Raw genomic sequence first — 27,323 nt, forward strand, 5'->3', positions numbered from 1 at the left:
GGAAATTAATTGCAAGTGTATTAAGTTCATAGAATATGAATGTACTTGAGAAATTGGGGTCCAAACAAGAAGAAGAAGAAGAAGAAGAAGAAGAAGAAGAAGAAGAAGAAACAAGACATAATTAGTCTATTCACATTTAAAGCTAATTTACTGAATAACCAAGAGCAGAATTTGAAATTCAAATTACAAGGTTCATCAATTTAAGAGTTTGAACATTGCACAAAATTAAGGAATTGTACATAACATCTTACAACGTAATACAAGAAGAACAAACACCGTATTCTTAATTGCCCTATTACATGAACAAAACAAGCCGGACAAAGAAACAAAGTTCATCAACAATGTACTTAGAGAACACAGAAAGTAATTTTTCAACAAAGTGAGTTAAAACTCTAGGTCCGTATCTGTATCAAAATCACTTTCTATCTCATCTTCTTCGTCGTCATCACCTGCGATTGTTAGTTCATCATCGTCATCACAGATGAAAGCATCATCCATAACACCCTCGGGTTGTACACGCTTTTTGGACTGAGAAACTTCCATTGAAAGAATTTCAGGTTCAATGTCATCCCGACGCAAAACAACATCATCATCAATAGTCTCAATTGGTACAACAGTAGTGGTTTCATCTTCTTGCAACACTTCATCAAATTTTGGCATATTCAGCTCTGGCACATCCCAAATTCGTCGATGTTGAAACTTTTCTACGACTTGCCAATTCGGCCCTAACTTCGTATCATGAACGTAGAAAACTTGTTGAACTTGGCTTGGGAACACAAACGAGTCATCTTTATACCATCAACTTCTTACATCAACAGTTGTCACATGTGGTTCGACACGTAAAGTTCGACTACTACCAGTGTTATACCATTCACATTGGAACCAAACAACCCGATGTCCAAACAAATATGTCAGTTCTCACACTTTACAAAGGTAGCCGTAGAACTTTATCAATTGGCCTTGGTGGTCGCCTTCCACTACCAACCCACTATTTTGACATTTACAACGGTTATCACGGTCGATAGTATGGAATTGGGCGCCATTAGAAATGCATCCCGAATATGTGTTCACTAAGGCATTAGGTCCATTGGCTAATGACCACATCTCATCGGTTGTTTCGGGTGACTTTTGATTTCGCAATTGGTTCATCTACACAAGAAAGTATGTCATGTTAATTCAAACTTAAAATAATGTAACGTTATTTGCAAACTATACACTAATGAGTTTTAGCTTATACGATCTTTAAACCATTTAGGAAATTCTTTGCATTGTCGCGTTGCAATGTTGCATGAACTACCATATGTTTGTTGCAACACGAGCTTGTGTTCCCTAGTTAATACAATGTAATTCATAAGTAATTTGAATAATGAATACTTTAAAAAATAAAAATCATGTAGAAAATGTATGTTGCATATATGATGAGGAATCATACTCTAGATATTCGTCCACTTCCAAAATATTGTGTAGGACAAACCAATGAGCTAATTCGCGGTCAGCTACGGACACATCAATTGCCCTTGGGAGTTGACCAAAAGGATGAATATTTTGAGTGAAAATTGCCAACCCCAGGGCATTGTCACCCCATCGTAGTTCATTTCTTCCCGGTTAAACACCGTTTTAACTGTATCCAAATACATTGAACAAAACGTCGTACACTCTTTCGAGATGTAGCCCTCCGCAATGGAACCTTCTGGCTGAGCTTTATTGCCCATAAATCCTTTAAGAAGTCTGAGCATCCTACATGTAAACATTAGCCTGATCGTTAGTATGGTCATATTGAACTATATTTAAATGAAAAAAGCACCCCCATCGTAGTTATACCTCTCAATAGGATACATCCATCGATATTGCACAAGCCCTCCAAGCAAAGCCTCATAAGGAAAATGAATTGACAAGTGGACCATGACATCTAAAAAAAAAGGAGGAAAAATCTTCTCAAGCTTACAAAGTATAACTATGATTTGCTCTTCTAATTTCTCCAAATCAGTCACCCTTGATGTCTTTGAGCATAACTGTTTGAAAAAAGTTCCCAATTCAAACAATGTGGTCCCAATCTCGGTAGGAAGGTATCCTCTCATCCCAATGGGAAGAAGTCATTGTAGAAGCACATGATAGTCATGACTCTTAAGGCCAACTGACTTACCACTATTCGCAGTGACACAATTGGATACATTTGCCGCATAGCCATCAGGATACTTAATCAATTTCAAGAAATCAAAAAACCCTTGTCTCTCTGCTAGGGACAATGTGTACAGTGCTGGAGGCTTCTTGACAGAGGCATTCACATGCCTTATCAAGTGTAACTCCTTTCGTAGTCGCATGTCCTCCAGATCCAAATGTGCTTTGTCCGTGTCCTTGTTCTTGCCATCTATGCTCAATAGTGTCCCAAGCAGATTGTCACATATATTCTTCTTTATGTGTATGACATCAATGTTATGTCAAAGCTTAAGTGTTTTTCAATAGGGTAGGTCGAACAAAATGCTTCTTTTTGTCCAGTTTGGAGTTGGATTTTCAGTCTTTTGTCTTTTTTGGTTGGTTGGATGCTTTCCATATAGCTGGTACATCCCCAAATTAATTTGCTCCAGTATTTGTTCTCCAAATAACTCCACAGGTTTGGACTGATTCTCAATTTCACCGTTGAATAGCTTACTTCTTCGCCAATTATGATTCTTAGGTAAGTATCGCCGAGCACCCATATACCCTATCTTACTTTGCAAACTTTGAGATGAAGCATCCATGTTACAATTAGGGCAGGCCAAGTAACCTTTTGTACTCCAACCAAACAAGGAACCATATGCAAGAAAGTCATTGATGGTCCACATGACTGTTGCATTCGTTGTAAATATTTGGCCGTTTGAGGCATCATATGTTTGCACACCATGCTCCCAAAAATTAGTTAACTTTTCTACTAATGGTTGCAAGTAAACATTGATGTCTCTTCCAGGTGCAGATTGTCTGGGATGAAGCAATGGCATCATGACAAATGAATCTTTCATACACTTCCATGGGGGTAGATTGCAAGGCATTAAGATTACAGGCCACATGTTGTACGATGTACTCATATTTTCAAATGGATTGAAACCATCCGTGGCAAGCCCTACCCTTACATTCCGAGGATCCGCAGAGAACGTAGGATGCAGCCTATCAAAGTCCTTCCATGCCTCACTATAGACACCCTATTTTTGAACGTCCTCAAGACTTCGACGTCATCGTTTGAACACTCGATGATCATCCATGTTTGTGTTTGTTTTGAGTTCCCGAAGGTCTCGGTCGCGCACCATGCCTTAGGATCTCTTAACTTGCCTGTTTTATGCTTGGTCGTGGACCAAGAACTTTTTTTTTGTTTTTTTTTTGCTTCTGATGACAAAAAATGGCTTGTTGGTCATCCCCACATCTCACCGGCCTTGGCTTGAGGCCACCGGCCCTGTTTTGCTGCTATCGGCCATTGGTGAGGCCGGTCGACATTGTTTTGGGTCGGCCGGCCATTTGTTTGGTCAATCGCCCATATTTTCTGGCCGGGACTTCTTTTTTGCCTTTTTCAAGCATTTTGCATGCCAGCTGTGCTAGCTGGAGCACACATACCTGTCCTCCATACACGTGTATAGAGGATTTGCACCCTTTGCACCTTTTTGATCTAGCTTCTTGAGGAGGCTTCAACCTTTTGCCTTTGCTTCCCCAAGAAGCTTGAACCTTTGTTCTAGCTTCTTGAGGAAGCTTGATCTCTTTATTTTAGCTTCTCCAAGAAGCTTAGGCCCTTTTTGTTCTATAAAAAGAGGGCCTCCCTTCTCCTTTAGGGGGTTGAGCAAAAAATCAGACATATATATTACACATGCCACTCTCTCTCTATATCTCCCCCTCTCTCTAGATTGTGTGTGTATTAGTGTTCAAAAGTGTGTTTTTGTTCCTATTTTTGCACTAAGGCACCTAGTGTTACACCATACTTTGGTTACTGAGGTGTTGAGGGACTGGTTTTAGAGTTTTTAGGTTGGTTTTGATCAGAGGAGGGGGCTGGGGTCGGTGTTCTTGAAGTGTTCTTCAAGGGCGAGCACCATTGTTTTATATTCCCCATTTTTGTACAAGCTTTTAACCTATCTTGCCTGCTGTTTTGAGCTTTATGTATAACTAATAAAAGTTTTGATATTTCATGTTTAAGATGTTTCATTAAGGTCTCTTTTGTGTTTGGGGTTGTCCACCCCCTCTTAGGCCTTGTTTGGCCTCTTTTTGTGCCTTTCTCTTTGAGCTTTGGGACCCCTTTATTTTAACCTTCTCACCACTCAAATCCAGAGGATTTTCAGTGGTGGAGAAGTGGTTTTGAGGTCATTTATAGTGGAGGGACACCCGTCTCCCCTTTTGTCTCATTTGCTTGTATTATTGGCTTAATATGGTAGCATGTATGTTTAGTTGTTTCTAGCATCATTTCAGTGGGTATTCAGAGTTATTTTGTCATGTTATACCTCTGTTTTGAGTTGGTTTAGTGGTCCCTTACATGCATCATATACATGCTTTGTAATCCCATTGTTTGCTTTAAACATATGTCTAGCATGTGGACTACCATGCTTACATATTTTGGCTTGATTCCTTGAAGCATTTAGCCTTGTTATGACATGTCTACCATGCTTACATAGCTACCATGTAATCTAGCTTGTTGGCCTTGGGTGTGTGAGTCTTTGGCATGCTTTACTTGAACCATTTCAGTGATTTGGAATCACTTATCATGCTATTTTAGTCCATACTCCGTGCTTGTATGCTCGCATTTACCATCCTCTCAATGCTTTGAAGAGTTGTTCTTTTGTGCCTTAAAAATGAGTCATTATGCATGCCTCTTTGTTTAAGTCTTCAAACTGCCATATCAATGGGTTTCGGGGCTCCTTTTAGTATATTATAACTCTGTTTTTTGTTGAAAAGCCCATGCCATGCTTGGTTGTGATAGTTGTAATGGAGTGCTCTATTTGTAGTCTTGAATGCCTTTGTTTTGGTGCCTATTTCTTAGCATGTTTTGGCCATGTTCCACAGATGTTCTAGTCTTGTTTTGGTCTGCCCTAGGACTGATTTAAGTCATTTTGACTCTTTAAGGCTTGGTTGGTATGGCTATGGTTTGAAACATCTGGTTGGTCTCAAGCTTTGGGCCCCTTTGCTTGCTATGTTTCACTTGTGTGTTTGGATTTGGAATTCCTTTTAGCACGATTTCAGAGCTCAGCATGTTTGTAAAATGCCCATGTTTGTCTCTTTTAAGTATGCTTGGAATTGCCTCTTTTATGCCTTAAGTGATACACCTTGGTGCATGCATGCTTACATGTGTGATTCATGCTTTTGTTACATCATTATTGGCCACTGTTTTGGGGCATGGCTGAGGCCTCCCATTTCGGTTTAAGCCGGTGATGTCTCCCTTGGCCGATGGCCTCCAATTGTGCTCTAAGCCGAATAGGTGTTGAGCATGCTGAAAAACTGGTGATTGACGCCACTTCCAATGCCTTCTGATAATGTTTTTGCGAACTAACACCTGTTACTTCGTCTTGTTTATCGAGTTATTGTACATCTGCTTATCGAGTTGTATTTACAGTTGGTTAACCTAGCGAGCTCTTTGTTTTGATTATCGAGTTGTTGTTGTCCTTACTCGGTTCACTACCTGATTATTACGAGGCAAGTGCTTACTTTTCGAACAAAGGTTCAAATTTAATTTACATTGTTGCGTAATGCGATGCGATGCGATGCATAAAATATAGCACTTTTTGAACGAAATAGCTGTTTCATTTCCATCATGTCTTTTGTAAAAAGTACATAGTTTTGAGAAGGTGAAACCTGCCTGAGGCAGTGCAATGTGCTTAAACTACCAGTAAAAAGAAAAGTAAAGCGAAAAGGGACAGGAGTAGCAGAGTGTCTGGATTAATACCGGTGGCCTCCCCTTGTGGTCGATGCACCTCCCACGCCCTTGTTCAGGCCAATTATGTGGTTTGACACCTTCATTACTCAGGACAGTGCAAGGAATTGAACTCTTGAAACCTTAATAGATCTTCGTGTTGACCTCGAACTGTGTCTTCTATGAGCAACACTCGGTACCTGCGAGGAGTATCCTTTCTCGTATCCTTTTTGTATCCTGCGAATTCCGCAAATCACTTCAATTATGTTGTATTATGTTGCTTCATTTTGGCTTTAATAGAGCACCCTCGTTACACGTCTTGCGTTGAGCACTGTCTCGTCTTGTTTTGAATTTGCATCTCAACATCATGAGTAACATGCCTTTACTATGCTTCAGTTGAATATCCACCCTTTTTTCATTGCTTTACACATTGTGTACGTTTCCACGTATGCTTTACTTACATGTGTTTATACACCCCTTTAAGTTTCTTTTATACACATTGCATGCGTTGTCGCGTATTGCTTTACTTATATGTGTTCGAGTTTCTTTTATACACATTGCATGCGTTGTCGCGCATTGCTTTACTTATATGTGTTCAGGTTCCTCATTATACACATTGCATGCGTTGTCGCGTATTGCTTTACTTATATATGTTCAAGTTCCTCATTATACACATTGTATGCGTTGTCGCGTGTACTTTACTCACATGTGTTCAAGTTTCTTTTATGCGTTGTCACATGTGTCGAGTTCCTATTATATACATTGCATGCGTTGTCGCATATTGCTTTACTTATATGTGTTCAAGTTCCTATACACATTGCTCACGTTGTCGCGTGTGCTTTACTTATATGTGTTCAAGTTCCTTTATTTTCACACATTGTACATGTTATCGCATGTGCTTTACTTACATGTGTACATTTCATTCCTGCGAAACACATTGCATGCGTTTCCGTACGTGTTTTACTTACATGTGTACATTTTATTCCTTACTTTACACGTTGCATGCGTTGTCTCGCATGCTTTACTTACATGTGTATACTTATCAATTGACTCACACATTGTACATGTTGTCACATGTGCTTTACTTACATGTATACATTTTATTCTTCGCTTTACACATTGTACATGTTCTCACATGTGTTTTACTTACATGTGTATACTTTTCCTCACCTCCACACATTGTACACGTTGTCACGTGTATTTTACTTATATGTGTTTGTGCCTTCATAGAATTGTTATGCTTGTTTCAAATCGCATTGTTATGCACACACTCGGGTCGCGTTGTTATGCACCCCTCCCACCTGCGTTGTCATGCACCCTCTCACTCACGTTGTCACGCACTTTTCACTTGCATTGCTATGCATGTATCTAACAATATTGTACCTGTTAAGTTCTCTTTTTTTTTTTCAGGCCTGATATTGTATGTACGGTTCATTTGAGGTTGTCACGACCAGATGAACCACACAGGAACGATATTGTATGTACGGTTCAATTGAAGCTGGCACGACCAGACAAACCGCACATGTATTGTATTCTCCGCGTCAAACGTAGCGAGAATTACATAATTTTCTTACATCCTTTTTGCATTGTAATGTAGTTTGGTTTTTGGCTTGCTTAAAACTGTTGCATTTATTGTATGTATTTGCTTTGTTACTGCTTTCTTTGCATGATCATAAGTTATGTTCGGCTTTGTGCATTGTTCTTTCATTTTGCCCCTGCCTTCGGGTGCATATCTTCGTCTGTAGTTTGTATTCTTTGTCTAAGTCTTCGGCCATGTCAAAATTGGGTCATCTCCGGGCTTTGACACTCACTCCCGTCATTGTTATGACTTTCGAGTTCTGTCAAAGAGGGGCAACTGTAGACACCCCATTTTTGACCGTCCTCAAGTCTTGGACGTTATCGTTTGAACACTCGATGATCATCCATGTTCGTGTTCATTTTGAGTTCCCGAAGGTGTCGGCCACGCGCCTTACCTCAGGATCTCTTAACTTGCCTGTTTTTTGCTTGGTCGTGGACCAAGAGCTTGTTTTTTTTTTTTTGCTTCTGAGGACAGAGAATGGCTTGTTGGTCATCCCCACATCTCACCGGCCTTGGCTTGAGGCTACCGGCCCTGTTTTGTTGCTACCGGCCATTGGTGAGGCCGGTCGGCATTATTTTTGGTCGACCGGCCGTTTGTTTGGTCAATCGGCCATATTTTCTGGCCGGGACTTCTTTTTTGCCTTTTTCAGGCATTTTGCATGCCAGCTGTGCCAGCTGGAGCACACTTACCTGTCCTCCATGTATCGAGTATTTGCACCCGTCGCAGCCTTTTTATATAGCTTCGTGAGAAAGCTTGAACCCTTTGCCTTAGCTTCCCAAGAAGCTTGGACCTTTGCCTTAGCTTCCCCAAGAATCTTGGACCTTTGCCTTAGCTTCCCCAAGAAGCTTGAACCTTTGTTCTAGCTTCTTGAGGAAGCTTGACCCATTTGTCTTAGCTTCTCCAAGAAGCTTAGGCCCTTTTTGTTCTATAAAAGAGGGCCTCCCTTCTCCTTTAGGGGGTTGAGCAAAAAATCAGAGATATATATCACACATGCCACTCTCTCTCTATATCTCCCCCTCTCTCTAGATTGTGTGTGTATTAGTGTTCAAAAGTGTGTTTTTGTTCCTATTTTTGCACTAAGGCACCTAGTGTTACACCATACTTCGGTTACTGAGGTGTTGAGGGACTGGTTTCAGAGTTTTTAGGTTGGTTTTGATCAGTGGAAGGGGCTGGGGTTGGTGTTCTGGAAGTGTTCTTCAAGGGCGAGCACCATTGCTTTATACTCCCCATTTTTGTACAAGCTTTTAACTTATCTTGCATGCTGTTTTGAGCTTTGTGTATAACGGATAAACGTTCTGATTTTTCATCTTTAAGATGTTTCATTCAGGTCTCTTTTGTGTTTGGGGTTGTCCACCCTCTTTTAGGCCTTGTTTGGCCTCTTTTTGTGCCTTTCTCTTTGAGCTTTGGGACCCCTTTATTTCGACCTTCTCACCACTGAAATCCAAAGGATTTTCAGTGGTGGAGAAGTGGTTTTGAAGTCATGTATAGGGGAGGGACACCCCTCTCCCCTTTTGTCTCATTTGCTTGTATTATTGGCTTAATATGGTAGCATGTATGTTTAGTTGTTTCTAGCATCATTTCAGTGGGTATTCGGAGTTATTTTGTCATGTTATACCTCTGTTTTAAGTTGGTTTAGTGGTCCCTTACATGCATCATATACAAGCCTTGTAATCCCATTGTTTGCTTTAAACATATGTCTAGCACGTGGACTACCATGCTTACATATTTTGGCTTGACTCCTTGAAGCTTTTAGCCTTGTTATGAAATGATTAAGCTCTGATTTTGGTCCTTTTGGTCATGCTTGCATTGCTTTACATAGCTACCATGTAATCTAACTTGTTCGCCTTGGGTGTGTGACTCTTTGGCATGCTTTATTTGAACCATTTCAGTGATTTGGAATCACTTATCATGCTATTTTAGTCCATACTCTGTGCTTGTATGCTCGCATTTACCATCCTCTCAATGCTTTGAAGAGTTGTTCTTTTGTGCCTTAAAAATGAGTCATTGTGCATGCCTCTTTGTTTAAGTCTTCAAACTGCCATATCCATGGGTTTCGGGGCTCCTTTTGGTATATTATAACTCTGTTTTTTGTTGAAAAGCCCATGTCGTGCTTGGTTGTGATAGTTGTAATGGAGTGCTCTCTTTGTAGTCTTGAATGCCTTTGTTTTGGTGCCTATTTCTTAGCATGTTTTGGCCATGTTCCACAGATGTTCTAGTCTTGTTTTGGTCTGCCCTAGGACTGATTTAAGTCATTTTGACTCTTTAAGGCTTGGTTGGTATGGCTATGGTTTGAACCCTTTGGTTGGTCTCAAGCTTTGGGCCCCTTTGCATGCTATGTTTCACTTGTGTGTTTGGATTTGGATTTCCTTTTAGCACGATTTCAGAGCTCTGCATGTTTGTAAAATGCCCATGTTTGTCTCCTTTAAGTATGCTTGGAATTGCCTCTTTTATGCCTTAAGTGATACACCTTGCTGCATGCATGCTTACATGTGTGATTCGTGCTTTTGTTACATCATTATTGGCCACTGTTTTGGGGCATGGCTGAGGCCTCCCATTTCGGTTTATCATTTATAGCAAATAAACATTTAATGTTAAAATGAGAAGATAAATCATGTAAATCAAACACATATACATTCTCATGTCTATAACCTACAAATAAAGTTTTGTTTTCTAGGGTATTTTCAACAGTGCAATGAGTTTTCTCAAAAATAACTCTATAACCTTTATCACATAATTGACTAATGCTAAGCAAGTTATGTTTTAAACCTTCAACAAATAAAACATTTTCAATAATAGGAGAGGGATTTTTACCAATACTTCCTACACCAATGATTTTACCCTTGCTAATGTCGCCAAAAGTCACATATCCGCCATCCTTTGGTTGAAGTGTGGCGAACATAGTTTTTATTTCCAGTCATGTGCCTCGAACATGCACTGTCGAGATACCATCTATCGTTACTGGATTTTGTCTTGAAACATACCTACAAAAATTTGATTTTTCTATTGGTACCCATTTTTTCTTGGGTCCATAAAAGTTAGAATTTGGTACTCTTAAACTGTCCTTAGGGACCCACATCTTTTTTAATTTAGCAAAAAGATTTCTTTTAACAGGACATGAAGGTGAAATATGACCTTTTGTACCACAAAAATGACATGTGAGATGAGAGTGATTAGAAGATGCATACACAAAGCCATTTTTGACATTTTTTACTTTTGAAAAAGGTTTATATCCAATTCCGGCTCTACCAAAAGTACGGTTTTGATTTTTAAGGATTTTATCTAAAGTTTCTCTACCTTGGGTGAATTTTGAAAGAGTAGTTTTCACGTCTTTAATATTTTCTTTTAAAATAATTTGCTCCTTTTTTAAAGACTCGTTTTCTTTTTGCAATATAACTAAAGCTTTGTTTGGGAACTTGGTTTGGGGCTAAAATAGCCACAAACAACAAAATAGGCTATTTTAGCCACAAAAAACAAAACATCAAATCCAATCCATAATCATTACAATCCCCTCTCACAAAAAAAGTCAAAAAAGTCAAAAAGCCAAAAAGCCCTTCCCAAACCAGGCTAAAATAGCCAAAAAGTCAAAAAGCCAAAAAGCCAACCCACTTCCCAAACGGAGGCTAAATGTTTTTCAGAAATTGAAGACTCTTTTCGAGTTAAAATCTCATTTTCCTTTTTCATGGCTTCATTTTCTAAAACATTTATCTTGGAAGTCAATGAATCATTTTGTTTTAATAAACTTGAAATTACTTTCTTTTGACAATTATTTTTCAAACTAAGTTTCTTAAATTCAGCATGTAATCAACGGCATTTTCTGCCATCGCAAAAAGTGACTTTTTGAGAGGGCAAATGTGCCGTCGCAAATAGTTCCGTCTTTTAAGCCCACTTTTCTTGTAGTGATTTTAACTTTTAAATTTTGATTTTTTCTATTTTAATCCTTTATGTTTCAAGTTTTTTTTTTTAACTTACACATAAAATCAAATTCGGTTCAAAACTAAATAGAAAATGACACCAAAGTTGTCACATAATATAAAATATGTTACTTTATTGAGGTTTGAGTTTGTAACAAATGTGAATTATACATAGTAAAATGTTTTTATATCACGTGACCGTCAATGTGTCATTTTCTATCTAATTTTTAACAGAGATCAATTTTAGAAGTAAACTGAACAAACAAATTGAAATATGAAGGGTTAAAGTGACAAAAAAATAATTTTAAGAGTTAAAGTGAGAAAGCGACCAAACATATAGGGGCAAAGTATAATTTATTTTTTAAAAAAAGGCCCACTTAAATTTAAAAGTCTAAAATTTCTTTCAAAAGGCCCAATCCAAATTTGATAGTCCAATTATCATTGTTAGGTTTTTATTCTTGACAATCCCGTTTGACAAAATTCCTTTCAGTTGAAATTTTATTCGATCTTTTATTTCAGTAAGGCTATGAGTTTTTGATGTGAATCCAACCCGAATTGCGCCTATACAGAGAAGTTTATGATGTTATCCTATCATGTTTGCCACTTTGTTGACTATGTCGGGGGTCAAGGAGCAGCGCCCCCAAAGCCAAAAGCAAAATTGCAGTCGAAATTGTTTGGTCGCTCGAGCGAAGAATCTTTAGTCCCAGAATTTTTTACTGACTGTAAAAATACAGAGAAGATTCCTTTCTCGCTCGAGCGACACTTTGGTGGCTCCAGCAAAGACTCTTGGAAAAACATGCATTTTAGTCTCCTCGCTCGAGCGAGCATTCATACGCTCGAGCGAACATCGCGGCCTTATTTTCTATAAATATGTGTTTCAGTCCTAGTTTAGCGTTACGACTTTCAGATCTTCTTCTTGGGTATAGGGTTTTCTTCTAGAGCTTCTTTGCTTGTTTCCTTTGATATCTGTGAGAGGTTAATCATGAATTGAGTGAATTATATTAAAGGGTTTGTTTAGTTTGTTCAGTACAAAAAAAAAAAAAAAGAGTTGTTTTTCGGTAGATTCCGTGGAACTTACGTCTGAAACTTTGGTGGATTCTGAAGGTGCTCATTATCGTGGATTTGACATCGGCGTTGTGTGGTTCAACGTTGGGCAAGACAATTCCGAGGTAAAGACGGGGCTGGAAGAGGCACATAGGGGTTGGTTCGATTTGGGTGTAGATTTGCTAGGTAATTGAGAGTACACTTGTGTAATTCCTTTATGTCTTCTTAGTAGATTGTTTTGTGACTTTTGTCCGTGGTTTTTTTTATCACAATTGGAGGCGCTCCAATTATGATTTTTTCATGTAAAATCGTTATGTCGATTTGTCTTTGATTGTTTAATTGGGATTACTATTTACTGGTTAAAATTGATATATAATCACAAATCAATATTTAGGGGATTTCTAGAATTTCCAATCATGAATAAATGAGGCTTGAAGAAATTCATCATTTGGGGTAGACTGGTAGTTGCCATGCATGATGCACTTAAGAAACACCAAAAATCATGAATAAAAGAGGCTTGAAGAAATTCATCATGTGTGTTAGACTGGTAGTTGCCATGCATGATGCACTTAAAAAACACCAAAAACAAAGGAGCATTAGCTATTGCTATCTTAAAATTTAATCTTTACGCAAAAACAGATATCTTTAATTAATGAGAAATGTTAATCTCACTTGACTTCTTTTAATTCTTTTTTATTTGCATTAAAAATCATGTCATGTAATTTTATACACCAAAAAATAAAAAATAAAAAAAAAATTAGGGGATGTTTGCAAGTGGTTAGTTTAGTTAAAAAGTCAAAAACTTATTAAAAAGTCAAAAAATTTTAAAAATTTCAACTCATTAAAAAGTAAAAAAATTTATTTTTCATTTATTTATTTTTTATTTTTTGTGAACCACTCTCACCTACTCTCGATCAGTGCAACAGTTGTGTTTCATGTTTACAAGGGTTGAGTTTCATGTTTTTCTGCAAGTCGTTATGTAGCACTACTGAGACCTGAAGTTTTTGCAATGGTCCTAAACATCGCAAAAGGTGCACATGTCGTCACAAAAGACTTTTTGCGACGGAGTAGGGACGAGAAATGGGGGCGGCAGAAGGGGGCGTGACAAAAGGTATTTATGACGATTACAAACAGTCGCTTTCTTGTAGCAATGGTAAATCAATAGTTTTTGCGACGATTTAACCTAACACAAAAAAGGAAAAAAACATCACTTTTAGTGATAGTTTAGAATGTCGTCACGAAAAACTTTTTTAGAGAAGGTAGTTGTTGTCGCGAAAAGCATTATTAGCAACGGTCTTAAACATCGCAAAAAAATAGAATTAAATCAATAATGTATTCGTGACAGTTTAAACCGTCACTAACAATGGCACTAATATGTATATGCGACAGGTTAACCAGTAGCTAATAAAATGCAAGGAAATGATGATTCCATTAGCGACAGTTTATTACTGTCGCAATTTTTTTTCATAAAATAAATATATATTTTATTAATTCATTCCTTATATAAATTATTTATACACATCCATATCCACATCCACAATCACATTCACATCCACATTCACATTCACAAAATCATATATACGAATAATCATATATATATATATACCCCGTAAGGCTATAATGGTACAGTGTCAACCAAACATTCTTTACAAAAATATATAAAACATCCTCCAATAATACTAATATTTTTGATAATTCAAAAACTCAAATTTGTATCTAAAACAAAACCAAAGTATCAACAATACAAATAAAAAAAACATATATATTAACAGCTTATTTTAGTATCAACAGTAAGCTCCAATATTGATATGTGAAGCTATCATCACGTACTCAAAAGGGTAGCATCTGCAAAAACAAACAAAAAAAAAAAATTTATTTACAATATAATTAATTTCAAGCTTACAAAATATGTAAAACATTTTATATTTATTTCATAAAATAAATAAATAAATAAATAAGATTGTAACATATACATAAATCAAACGCCACACAATGTATCTTCCAAGAGTTTCTCCAATTGTTCTTCAAAAAAGAATTTATAAAGGACAACTTTTCACAAACGGAAATTACGCTCCAGATTCAAAATCAAGAATCAATTTTGAGTCCCATCTTTCCTTGCAAATCATCTGTGCCTAGTTAGTCGTATGTGTTAAGTTTTGTTGACATCCGACGCCGTTTGACCAATTTAGTATGTCAACCGATTCTGAAAAAAAGTTTCTAAAGGACAAGTTTTCACAAATAGAAATTAGGCTCTAGATTCAAAATCGAGAATCCGTTTTGGAATCCCCGTCTTTTCCTACAAGTCATTTGTGCCTATTTAGTTTTGTGTGTCAAGTTTCGTTGACATTTGACGATGTTTAACCATTTTAGTGTGTCAACCGGTTCATAAAACAAAAGTTAAAAGTACTTCAGCTATTGTTGCCTCAAAAGTTGCATCAACACTAGCAGACTTAAAAATAAAATAAAATAAAATAAAATAAAAAATAAAAAATAAAAAACTATTAAGTAGCTCCATAAGCTAAACCAAACAACCCCTAAATCAATGAACCTTATAACCTTTTGGAGTAGAAGTAAGGACACAGGCGGTGAGGTAACCATTAGTTAGCCCTAATAATGATGAGAGCAATATCATCCATCCCTGGCCGCCATATTTGGCTATGAAATAGAATGTTGGGATGAGCAAGATGCGAGAAACAATTGCTATCATAAGTCCTTTTCGTGATTCTAACTTAATGCATTTTAATAGTGGTACGTATCTCCCAATAAGATCCCATACGTTATACATTGATATTAGAATAAGTGCATACCTGCAGTATAACCCGATTCTAAAAATAAAAAAACTTGTGAAATAGAGAAAAGAAGATCCAAATAAATTTAAATGGATATTCTTCTTCTTCTAAATTATTAAGGAGAAACAATAAAAATAGCCAATTTTAAAAATGAGATTTGTTAAGTAGTTATGAAATACTAACCATGAAGCCAAGCTATGTGATCCGGTATATTCAGATAGAAATCTAGGGAAAAATGACAATGTCAATGCGTATATGAGAAACATATCAAATGTGAAATCTATGTTTTGAAACAACAATTCTTTTGTGCTTAGTCCTTCATGTGTTTAGAGTCTTCTTCCTCAACCTACTCAGGTTCTAATAAAAGATTGGTCGAGCATGATTACGGATTAGGGGTATCTTGCTCCATATAATCATCATAATTAAAAGTGAACGAAACATACTTGTTTTCCTGGTTCTGCATGAATGCTACCAGCGACAAGGTCAGCTGAAATAGTTTTGGATCCTTATAAGGCTGCCTTTGAGCAGTAGTATTTTACAATTGGTAGCTTTGGAAAAGACCAATGCATAGAGAAGAATGCAGAGTAGTTCAAAAAATTCGGAGATAGCAAAAAATAAAACTGTAATGAACCGTAAGTAATAAAAATTAGTAAACTAGTATTACATGCTATCATAGTACTCTATCTCAGCATTCTTTAAGACAATGCAATTGAAATTAAAGAACAGATATTAGTGTTGTATGGAATTAAAGAAAGCATATCCATTAGTGAAATCGATTCTATTGTCATGAAGTAAAATTTTTAATTCATTTTGTAACTCTACAATCCAAATTAGTTTGATCATTATCTTACCTTAACATCTGTGTTTTTCCATTATGAAGCTCACTATAGATATTCAATTGGATTATGTTAGCTGCCAATATCCGGTACAAACATTTCATTAATTTCAACAAAATAGGGCACAAGAAAAATACTTGGTTTGGAAACAGAAGTCAAATAGAGTACAAAATGCATCAGAATCAACTACCTAAAAAGATTGACAATGATAGCCTATTATTTGTAGTTTAGGTGGAAAACAATAACCATAAATATTTATAAACAAAAAACTTAAGAGAAAAAAATGTAATGACCCTCATCCTCGTCTTAGCCATGTTCATGTGCATCTGCATGATTTTGTTTTGTTAAACTTGCATTTGTAGATTTTGACTTATTTTGCCTAAAGTAAAGGTCCCTGTCTTGTTTTATGCTTATGTGATTTGCTTGAGTAATGCTTGTATGCTCTGTTCCTTGCATGGTGTGTGTAGCCTAGGTCACACCCTTGAACCTGTTACACCTAGGACCATCTTGGAACCACTTTGGTTGACCTCCACCTTCACCCTGGCATATTGGCTGAGATGTAATCATCTAGGCCGAGGTGTGCATCACCTAGGCCGAGATGTGTATCATCTGGGCCGAGATGTTATCATCTAGGCCGAGATGTGCATCACCTAGGCCGAGATGTGTATCATCTGGGCCGAGATGTTATCATCTACGCAACCAACATCCTTGATCCTTACACATAGTGATCTTATTCCTGAACTGGTATGACCTAGACTGAGGTGTGGCATATCTAGGCCGAGGTGTGGCACAGCTAGGTCAAGTGTTGTCCTTCCTAGCCGAGATCATTGAAACCTTCTCACCCGAAGCCTATGTCCTAATCCGAGATCATTACCTTGTTAGAGTGCCCTTGTCACCTTGTTTGTTATACACACTTTGTCATACTCTTGTCTTGTCATTCTGTCACCTTTTTAAGGAGATCCAATCCGACATTGCCACGTGTCCCAACAGAGGGTTAAGTCAGGAACTAGCTGAGAACCCATGTCATTTTGTGTCATACCTTTTGCATTGTGGAGAGAGAAGCTCTAGGAAGAGGAAGAGAAGTTTAGAGTGAGAGAGCTAGATCCGAAGCTTGATCTTCAGAGTTTAAACCGTTAGATCCGTGTTTTGAGGTTAGATTCTTGATCTACTCTTGTTGTTCTTTATATTGATCCGATCACATTGCATGATCTAGAATGATTCACGAGCCATGCATTGATTTGAAGTTTGATTTTAGAAAGAGAAAATGATGTTCTTGTGTTCTTCAAGAAAACCCACATTTTGATCAGAAAGTTTGTATCAAGATCTATGTTTTTGTGTTTGTTTTCATGGAATCTTCAAGTATGGGTACCCAGGTCCATGTTTTTGAACTCATATCATGAAATCTCAGATTTTGAATAAAGAAGTTATGATTTTAGCATTCATGTTCATATTTTTCATGTTCTTCAAAATGAAACCCAGATTTTCCATACTTCATTTCCCTGAATGTGGTCACCGGGACCACACCTCGGCCAAGAGGTGTGGGACCTCGGCCAAGAGGTGTGGGACCTCGGCCAAGACCTGGTTGGTACGTAGCATGCTTTCCCGAGATGAAAAATAATGTTTTAACACCAAGCACATGTTTTGCTTTGTCTTGACCTTGTTTTGAAAGAAATACCGGGATCATTTACGCTCATGTAGAGCTTGTTTTAAGGATGCATTGAACAACCATCTTTGAGCATTACTTCTTGTCTTCTTGAAATGCATTCAGTGGACTTTGCCAAGTATTTGTAGGTCTTGGATTCTTGCCTTAAGCCCTACACCTGAAGAGCTATGTGAGTGGCATTTTTAATAAAGCTATGTTCTAATGTTTTGATGAAAGCTTTGCTTGTTTCGTTTTGGAAAAGTGTTTGTTCAAATATGAATGATTATTTCTAGTTTTGTATCAAGTATTATCTTGTTTTGATGACATTCTTGGAAAGTCCTTAGTGCTAGGGGACTATAATGCAACTAGTACCCTTGTTTGAGATATCTCCCTTGCCACCGATGGTCTTGTACGGGTGGGTTTGTCTAATCGATTCTAGGTCGATTATTCCCTTGTTTTGTCAGGAATGTCATCCCTTGTATTATATTGATGCTAGTAAGCATCCCTTGAAGCTTTGAAAGACTTGATAGATGAACTTGGTTCATCCCTTGATTTTGTACAAGATATGCTATGTATTGTTTTGATAAAGATCTCGAATATCATTCATTCAAACCTTTATTACTAATATCATTCACTGAGTATCCAAGCTCACCCTCTCCTTATATATATGTAGGTGACAAGCAAGAAGGCGGTGATGCCTAGATGTTATTTGCAAGTTGTTTTGGATTCATGTTTTGCTAGCATCTTGAAGATTATGTTTCTTAGCTTTATAATTCATTTCTCTTGTATATGTCGGCTTGAGAAGCCTTTTGATCAATATGTAACATGTACTTATTTTATTTGTATCCAGGTTGTAGACCATGATAAAATGTATTTCATTTCATTTGATCTATGCACAGCTGTTATGGACTATTTAGATTTAAATTTATTTTTTCTGCACATGTAAGCCCCATATGTATACTCTGATTGTGTGTGAATCCTTGTAAGTTGGCCTTTGGTAATCTTGGATTACTGGCCATCATGGCACCATTCTACTAGTGGCGGAATGGGGTCGTGACAGATTGGTATTAGTGCACCAATTCCTTATAGTACGTTATTCACACTTGAGTCCCAAAGAGCGTAGGATGTCCCTTAGAATGATGTTAGGGTTGCATCATATTGCTTGCTACTTGATAAGATGTGCATCATCTCGGCATGATTATTTGGTACTTGCATACATGTCTACTTGTTCATTTTGTTTTAAAGTCGCATTTTGCATACTCCTAGCATCATGAGAAGGGCTAGACCTCCAGTTAGTCGAGATCAATCCGAGAACAGGTTGGACATATTAGAAAGGATGGTAGAGGGTTTGGCCCATGAGTTGAGGCAAGCAAGGCAGCAAAACGCTAGTACTACCTCTGCTCAGTCCGAGCATACGAATGGCTGACATGCGGTTCCACTTGCACCTCCTCCAGTACCGCAGGTGCCTCCACAGCCAGCTCTGTACGGGGACGACACGATAACTTTGATCAAAGAATTCAAGAAGATGAATCCGCCGAAGTTCCATGGGGGTATAGAGCCATTGAAAGCTGAAGCATGGGTTTTGGAAATGGAGAAGTTGTTTGAGATCTTTCCTAGCGCCGACGCTCAGAAGGTGTCATTGGCGGCATTCACATTAGACGACGATGCTCGTAAGTGGTGGATGATGATCCGAGAAGGTAATCCCAGTTTGACTTGAGCCAAAATTTTGGAGTTATTTTATGACAAGCATTTTCCTCTTAGTGTCCGAGATCGCAAGACCACAGAATTCTAGACTTTGACCCAGGGTAACAAAACAGTGGCTGAATACGACCGTGCTTTCACCAAGTTGGCGAGATATGCGCCTCACATGGTCAATGATGAGTACAGGAAAGCTAGGAAGTTCGAGAGTGAACTTTGAGGACCAATACAAGATCGAGTTAATATGCTCAACATGCCGACTTATGCCGGAGTGTTAGATAAAGCCATTCTGGCAGAAGCTAACTTAAATAGATATCAGAGTTCAGGGGATAGCCAGAGAATGAGGCAGAATTATGACAATCGCTGAGTACCGTTTGGTGCCAAGAAGAAGGCGAGTATGGACAGTTCTAGCAACTCGAATAAGGAAGGTGATACTAGGTCGACATGTTCAAGTTATGGGAAGCCACATTTCGGGGTTTGTCGTTGGGCGTCTGGAGATTGTTTCGAATGCGGAGAGATGGGCCATCGTGTCAAGGCTGTCCCAAGACAAAGGCTAATGATAATAGGAAAAGTGGGAGTACCTCGGGTTCTGCACAGAAAGGTAATGTCAGGAAAGGACAGATGAGGTAGGGCAGAGTTTTTGCATTGGTGCCAAGAGACACTCAGAGCGCCGAGACAGTAGTGTCAGGTACTCTTCCAATTTGCTCTCAAGATGCAGATATATTGATTGATTTGGGTTCTACACATTCATTTGTATCTGCTAAGTTCGTCGAGAAGTTAAATAGGGAACTAGAACCCCTTGGTTATGTGTTATCTGTGTCTACTCCATCTGGGAGAACTATGACTGTTGTATCCATTTATAGGACGTGTGTTGTTGTGATTGAGGATGCTGAATTATTAGTTGATTTGATGCCGTTGAACATGGCTCATTTTGATGTTATATTGGGAATGGATTGGTTAGTAGTAAATCGTGCATCCATTAATTGCGTTTCCAAAAGTGTCACATTGAAACCCCCACACCAAGCCGAGGTTACGTTTTAGGATACTGGAGTAGTATCCCCACCTTACTTGATCTCATCCATGAAGGCTTATAAGTTGATCCAAAAAGGGTGTCAAGGTTATTTGTGTAGTGTACTAAGTAATCTGAATGGAAACATTGAATTGGCCGATATCCCAGTTGTTAATGAATTCCCCAACGTTTTCCCAAATGATTTGCCTGGCCACTTAGTCGATAGGGAAATAGAATTTATTGTTGACGTTATATCGGGAACCCAGCCTATCTCCAAAACACCCTATAGGATAGCCCTCGCCGAGCTTAAGGATTTGAAACTGCAACTACAAGAGTTGTTGGATAAGGGTTTTATTAGGCCGAGCACTTCACCTTGGGGAGCACCAGTTCTATTCGTTAAGAAAAAGGATGGTACACTTCGTCTTTGTATTGATTACCGAGAACTGAACAAGGTAGCCATTAAGAATAAGTATCCATTGCTGAGGATTGATGATTTGCTTGACCAATTGCAAGGAGCACAAGTCTTTTCTAAAATTGATCTCAGGTCGGGCTACCATCAGCTCAAGGTTAAAGCCGAGGATGTTGAGAAGACTGCTTTTCGGACAAGGTATGGCCACTATGAATTTTTGGTAATGCCTTTTGGAGTGACTAATGCTCCTGTAGCATTCATGGATTTGATGAACAGAGTCTTTAAGCCATACCTAGATGAGTTTGTGGTTGTTTTCATCGATGATATATTGATCTATTCCAAGAGTAGTAATGAGCATGGGAAGCATTTGAGACTTTCCTTACAGATTTTGAGAGATAGAAAATTGTATGCCAAGCTTAGCAAGTGTGAGTTTTGGCTTTCCAGCATTTCATTTTTGGGTCATGTGATTAATGAAGAAGGTATTTCAGTTGATCCTAGCAAAATTGAAGCCATTGTGAACTAGCCGAGGCCGACTAATGTGTCCGAGGTTTGTAGTTTTCTGGGTTTGGCAGGTTACTACAGAAAGTTTGTGAAGGACTTCTCAAGGATTGCAGTACCATTGACACAACTAACTCAGAAGGGAGTGGCGTATGAATGGACCAGGATAGAGAATCAGCCTTCCAGGAGCTAAAGACGAGGTTAGTCACAACACCGATTCTTGTACTACCGTCAGGCAAGAAGGAATTTCAAATTTATAGTGATGCTTCATGTAAGGGTTTGGGTTGTGTGTTAATGCAAGGGGGTAAAGTCATGGAATATGCATCTCGCAATTGAAACCCCATGAAAAGAATTATCCTACCCATGATTTAGAACTAGCAGTCGTAGTATTTGCCTTGAAAATTTGGCGTCATTACTTGCATGGAGCTTCTTGCCAAGTTTTCACTAATCACAAGAGTTTGAAGTACTTGTTCACCCAGAAGGAATTAAACATGAGGTAGAGAAGGTGGCTTGAGTTATTGAAAGACTATAACATGTAGATTTAGTATCACCCAGGTAAAGCAAACTCGGTGGCCGACGCGTTGAGCAGGAAATTAGTTGGGAGTTTGGCATGTTTAGCAATGATTTCAGTGGAGCCGACTATTATTAAGGAAGTGAAGACCAAGCAGATGGAGGACAGATTCTTGAAGAAGGTATTTGACGAGATTATCACTAAGCCGAGGCCAGGATATACCATTGAAAATCAAGCAGTTAAGTTTGAAGGAAGATTGTGCGAGGCCGACGTCCCAGAGTTGAAAAGGAAGATTTTGCAGGAAGCCCATAGTTCCAGGTTTTCCGTTCATCTAGGAAATACCAAGATGTACCAAGATGTGAAGCGGACTTTTTGGTGGCCGGATATGAAAAAGGAAATAGCCGAGTTTGTATCCCAGTATTTGTATTGTCAACAAGTGAAAACAGAACATCAGAGGCCAGCAGGACTTCTTCAACCCTTGCCAATTCCAAAGTGGAAATGGGAACACATCTCCATGGATTTTGAGGTTGGTTTGCTGAGGACACGAAAAGGTATGGATTCGATTTGGGTTATCGTTGATAGATTAACTAAGTCAGTTCACTTCTTGCCCGTTAAGACTACCTTTAATGCCGATTGACTTGCTTTATTGTATATGAATGAGATTGTTAGACTTCACGGAGTGCCAATGTCCATTGTGTCAGATCGAGACCCGAAGTTTGTTTCTAGATTTTGGCAGAGTCTACAAAGAGCCTTGGGAACCGAGTTGAGGTTTAGCACAGCTTTTCACCCGCAAACCGATGGGCAAACAGAGAGAACAATTCAGACACTTGAACATATGCTTAGACTATGTGTATTGGACTTCAAGGGAAGTTGGGAATTACATTTGCCATTAGTAGAATTTGCTTACAATAATGGTTTTCAAGCTACCATTGGCATGGCGCCATATGAAGCTTTGCATGGAAGGAAGTGCAGATCGCCGATATGTTGGACCGAGGTAGGAGACAAAGCTTTGATTGGCCCCGAGCTGGTTCAAGTGACAACTGAGAAGATTAAGCTCATTCAGCAAAGAATCAAAACTGCTCAGAGTCGATAGAAGAGTTATGCCGACCAGAGAAGAAAGGAGTTAGAATTTGAAGTTGAAGATCATATATTCTTGAAGATTTCGCCGATGAAAGGAGTTTTAAGATTTGGGAAGAAAGGTAAGCTAGCACCCCGATACATTGGGCCATTCGAAATTCTTGAGAAGGTTAACCCCGTTGCCTACAAGCTTGCTTTGTCGCCAGAATTAAGCCAAGTCCACAATGTGTTTCATCTTTCGATGTTGAGGAAATATATTTGGGACCCACTGCATGTGATTGATTATTCCAGAATTGTGGTTAATGAAGATTTAGGCTACGAGGAGAAGCCGATGAGAATTATTGATAGGCAAGTGAAATAGTTGAGGAATAAGTCGATACCGATGGTGAAAATTGAATGGAATGAGTATTACGGCAAAGAGGCTACCTGGGAAATGGAAGAGGAAGTAAAAATCCATTATCCGGAGTTGTTTTCAGGGCAAGGTAACTTAAGTTTGGGGACCAAACTTCTTTAAGGGGGGTAGACTGTAATGACTCTCATCCTCGTCTTAGCTATGTTCATGTGCATCTGCATGATTTTGTTTTTTTAAGCTTGCATTTGTAGATTTTGACTTGTTTTGCCTAAAGTAAAGGTCCTTGTCTTGTTTTGTGCTTATGTGATTTGCTTGAGTATTGCTTGTATGCTTTGTTCCTTGCTTGGTGTGTGTAGCTTAGGTCACACCCTTGAACCTGTTACACCTAGGACCATCTTGGAACCACTTTGGTTGACCTCCGCCATCACCCTGGCATATTGGCCGAGATGTAATCATCTAGGCTGAAGTGTGCATCACCTAGGCCGAGATGTGTATCCTCTAGGCCGAGATGTTATCATCTTGGCAACCAACATCCTTGATCCTTGCACCTAGTGATCTTGTTCCTGGACTGGTATGACCTAGACTGAGGTGTGGCACATCTAGGCCGAGGTGTGGCACAGCTAGGTCAAGCGTTGTCCTTCCTAGCCGAGATCATTGAAACTTTCTCGCCCGAAGCCTATGTCCTAATCCGAGATCATTACCTTGTTAGAGTGCCTTTGTCACCTTGCTTGTTATACACACTTTGTCATACTCTTGTCTTGTCATTCTGTCACCTTTTCGAGGAGATCCAATCCGGTGTTGCCATGTGTCCCAGCAGAGGGTTAAGTCAAGTACTAGTTGAGAACCCATGTCATTTTGTGTCATACATTTTCCATTGCAGAGAGAGAAGCTCCAAGAAGAGGAAAAGAAGTTTAGAGTGAGAGAGCTAGATCCCAAGCTTGATCTTTAGAGTTTAAACCGTTTGATCCGTGTTTTGAGGTTAGATTCTTGATCTACTCTTGTTGTTCTTTATATTGATCCGATCACATTGCATGATCTTGCATGATTCATGAGCCATGCATTGATTTGAAGTTTGGTTTTATAAAGAGAAAATGTTGTTCTTGTGTTCTTCAAGAAAAACCTACGTTTTGATCCGAAAGTTTGTATCAAGATCCATGTTTTTGTGTTTGTTTTCATGAAATCTTCAAGTATGGGTACCCAGGTCCATGTTTTTGAACTCATATCATGAAATCTCAGAGTTTGAATAAAGAAGTTACGATTTTAGCATTCATGTTCATATTTTTCATGCTCTTTAAAAGAAAACCCAGATTTTCCAGACTTTATTTCCCTAAATGTGGTCACCGGGACCACACCTCGGCCAAGACCTGGTTACTACCCAGCATGCTTCCTGAGATGAAAAATAGTGTTTTAACTCCCAGCACATGTTTTGCTTTGTCTTGACCTAGTTTTGAAAGAAATGTCAGGATCATTTACGCTCATGTAGAGCTTGTTTTAAGGATGCATTGCACAACCATCTTTGAGCATTACTTCTTGTCTTCTTGAAATGCATTCAGTGGACTTTTCCATGTATTTGTAGGTCTTGGATTCTTGTCTTAAGCCCTACACCTGAAGAGCTATGTGAGTGGTATTTTTAATAAAGCTATGTTCTAATATTTTGATAAAAGCTTTGCTTGTTTCATTTTGGAAAAGTGTTTGTTCAAGTATGAATGATTATTCCTAGTTTTGTATCAAGTATTATCTTGTTTTGATGACATTCTTGGAAAGTCCTTAGGGCTAGGGGATTATAATGCAACTAGTACCCTTGTTTGAGATATCTCCCTTGCCACCGATTGTCTTGTACGGGTGGGTTTGTCTAATCGATTCTAGGTTGATTATTCCCTTGTTTTGTCAGGAATGTCATCCCTTGTATTATATTGATGCTAGTAAGCATCCCTTGAAGCTTTGAAAGACTTGATAGATGAACTTGGTTCATCCCTTGATTTTGTACAAGATATGCTATGTATTGTTTTGATAAAGATCTCGAATATCATTCATTCAAACCTTTATTACTAATATCATTCACTGAGTATCCAAGCTCACCCTCTCCTTATATATATGTAGGTGACAAGCAAGAAGGCGGTGATGCCTAGATGTTATTTGCAAGTTGTTTTGGATTCATGTTTTGCTAGCATCTTGAAGATTATGTTTCTTAGCTTTATAATTCATTTCTCTTGTATATGTCGGCTTGAGAAGCCTTTTGATCAATATGTAACATGTACTTATTTTATTTGTATCCAGGTTGTAGACCATGTTAAAATGTATGTCACTTCATTTGATCTATGCACAGCTGTTATGGACTATTTGGATTTAAATTTATTTTTTCTGCACATGTAAGCCCCATATGTATACTCTGATTGTGTGTGAATCCTTGTAAGTTGGCCTTTGGTAATCTCGGATTACTGGCCATCATGGCACCATTCTACTAGGGACGGAATGGGGTCGTGACAAAAAAGGTCATTATCTACCTACCTAAACTTAATCTCCTTTACGTTCATACTTTGAGTCATTGGCTTAAATGTTAACATAAGTTTGAGGAGTTTCTCTTTCACAAAACAGTAACTAGAAAATTATAACCCCAATATGTAGCATTACTTATTGAATCGTATTTCCTACAAAATTTATGAAAAATAGCTAAAAGGATTTGAACGTACTAGCTACTTTGAGCAGGCCATCCTTGGAATTCTCAAATGCTACTTTTGTAATCAATCTCAAGCTAGAGGTTAGAGCCCCCGATGCAACCAAACCAGAAAGAAAAGACTTAAAGAATAAAAAACAAGAAAGCTTATATCAAAACTTCAAAACTAGATCAGATAATAAGCTAACCATAAATACTAACTTGCATGAACTCAGGTAGCATGACTAATAGATCTCCAACCATTCCATCCTGAACATGAGGATCTGCAACTCCAAAAGCACCGCTAATGATTCATATTCCAATATAAGTCCCAATTTCTCCTTTTCCAGATGTAGCTGAATCCAGTTGTGGCAATACAATGAAAGCTGAAATCAAAGTGGACTTGTATGCTTAATAATTTGAATTTGAGTTACTAAAACATGTTACTACAAAACCATACAGTTAAGGAGTAAGTTGAAGATGTAATACATATAATTATGGTACTTACAACAAGAACAACAAGAGCACTTATGAAAAAAAAAGATATATCCAAATAGGTTTCTTCTTCTGGTATTGCTTTTGCCTCTTTGTATGTCAATATTGCAAGCATGGTTCTAAATCGCGGTATCGAGTAACGTATCGATATCGATCGCAGAGTATCGGCAGTATCAATCGGTACGTATCGGGAATCGCGACAGTGATATTTTAAAAATCATTTCACAGCTTTTTCAGCTTTTTCTTTCCCGTACCGGTCCAAACCGATGTGTATCGGCCCATTGCGGCTTGTGTAACGGCTTGTGTAATGGTTACAGACCAATACGTACCGGGACTCAGCCGATACATCCGCGATTTTCAATCTCAACGGTATACCGACCTATATCCGTAGCGGTACCCTATTTTTCCAATACATATCGGCCGATACGTAGTGTATCGGCCAGTTTTTAGAACTATGATTGCAAGTGTCCCAAGTGCAATGGTTGATATACAAAAGTAAGGACCCTTGATGGATGACATTTCTGTAAAAGGACATAAATTATTTGTTAAATTTTTTGCAACATCAATAACAATAATATTTAAAAATACTTTTTCATCAAATATGCCCCTAACTAACTAATAACTCAAGTCAGCTTTGGAAATTATTCAAAAGTCAAACATCATGGTTTGATAAAATTCAAGAGAAGTAAATATGGCGAGCCAACATATTTGAATTTGACGACAATAATTTAATAAAGAGATTTAAATAAGTGTAGTTTATAAAAATATAACCCCGTGTGGTCAATGGTACATCAACAAAGACATGGCTAAAATTCATCAACATATCAAGAAAATCATTAGTTATTCCAATTAAAGAAATTTCAGCACTCAGTTTTAAATTCAAATTCAAGAGAATCACTAGATTTGACTTTTTTTTGTTCCTCAACCTTTAAGAAAATAAATAGAAAGAAAATGGGATACAAC

At 38.2% G+C, this 27,323-nt stretch overlaps 1 pseudogene; it reads right to left on the reverse strand.

The window, feature by feature from the left end:
* Window positions 1-14,930: 14,930 nt before the first annotated feature.
* On the reverse strand, window positions 14,931-26,475 carry LOC114268020 (equilibrative nucleotide transporter 3-like; annotated as a pseudogene).
* Window positions 26,476-27,323: the final 848 nt, after the last annotated feature.

Source organism: Camellia sinensis, chromosome 8 (genome assembly GCF_055761805.1).
Source record: "Camellia sinensis isolate YWXY chromosome 8, ASM5576180v1, whole genome shotgun sequence".
NCBI lineage: Eukaryota > Viridiplantae > Streptophyta > Magnoliopsida > Ericales > Theaceae > Camellia > Camellia sinensis.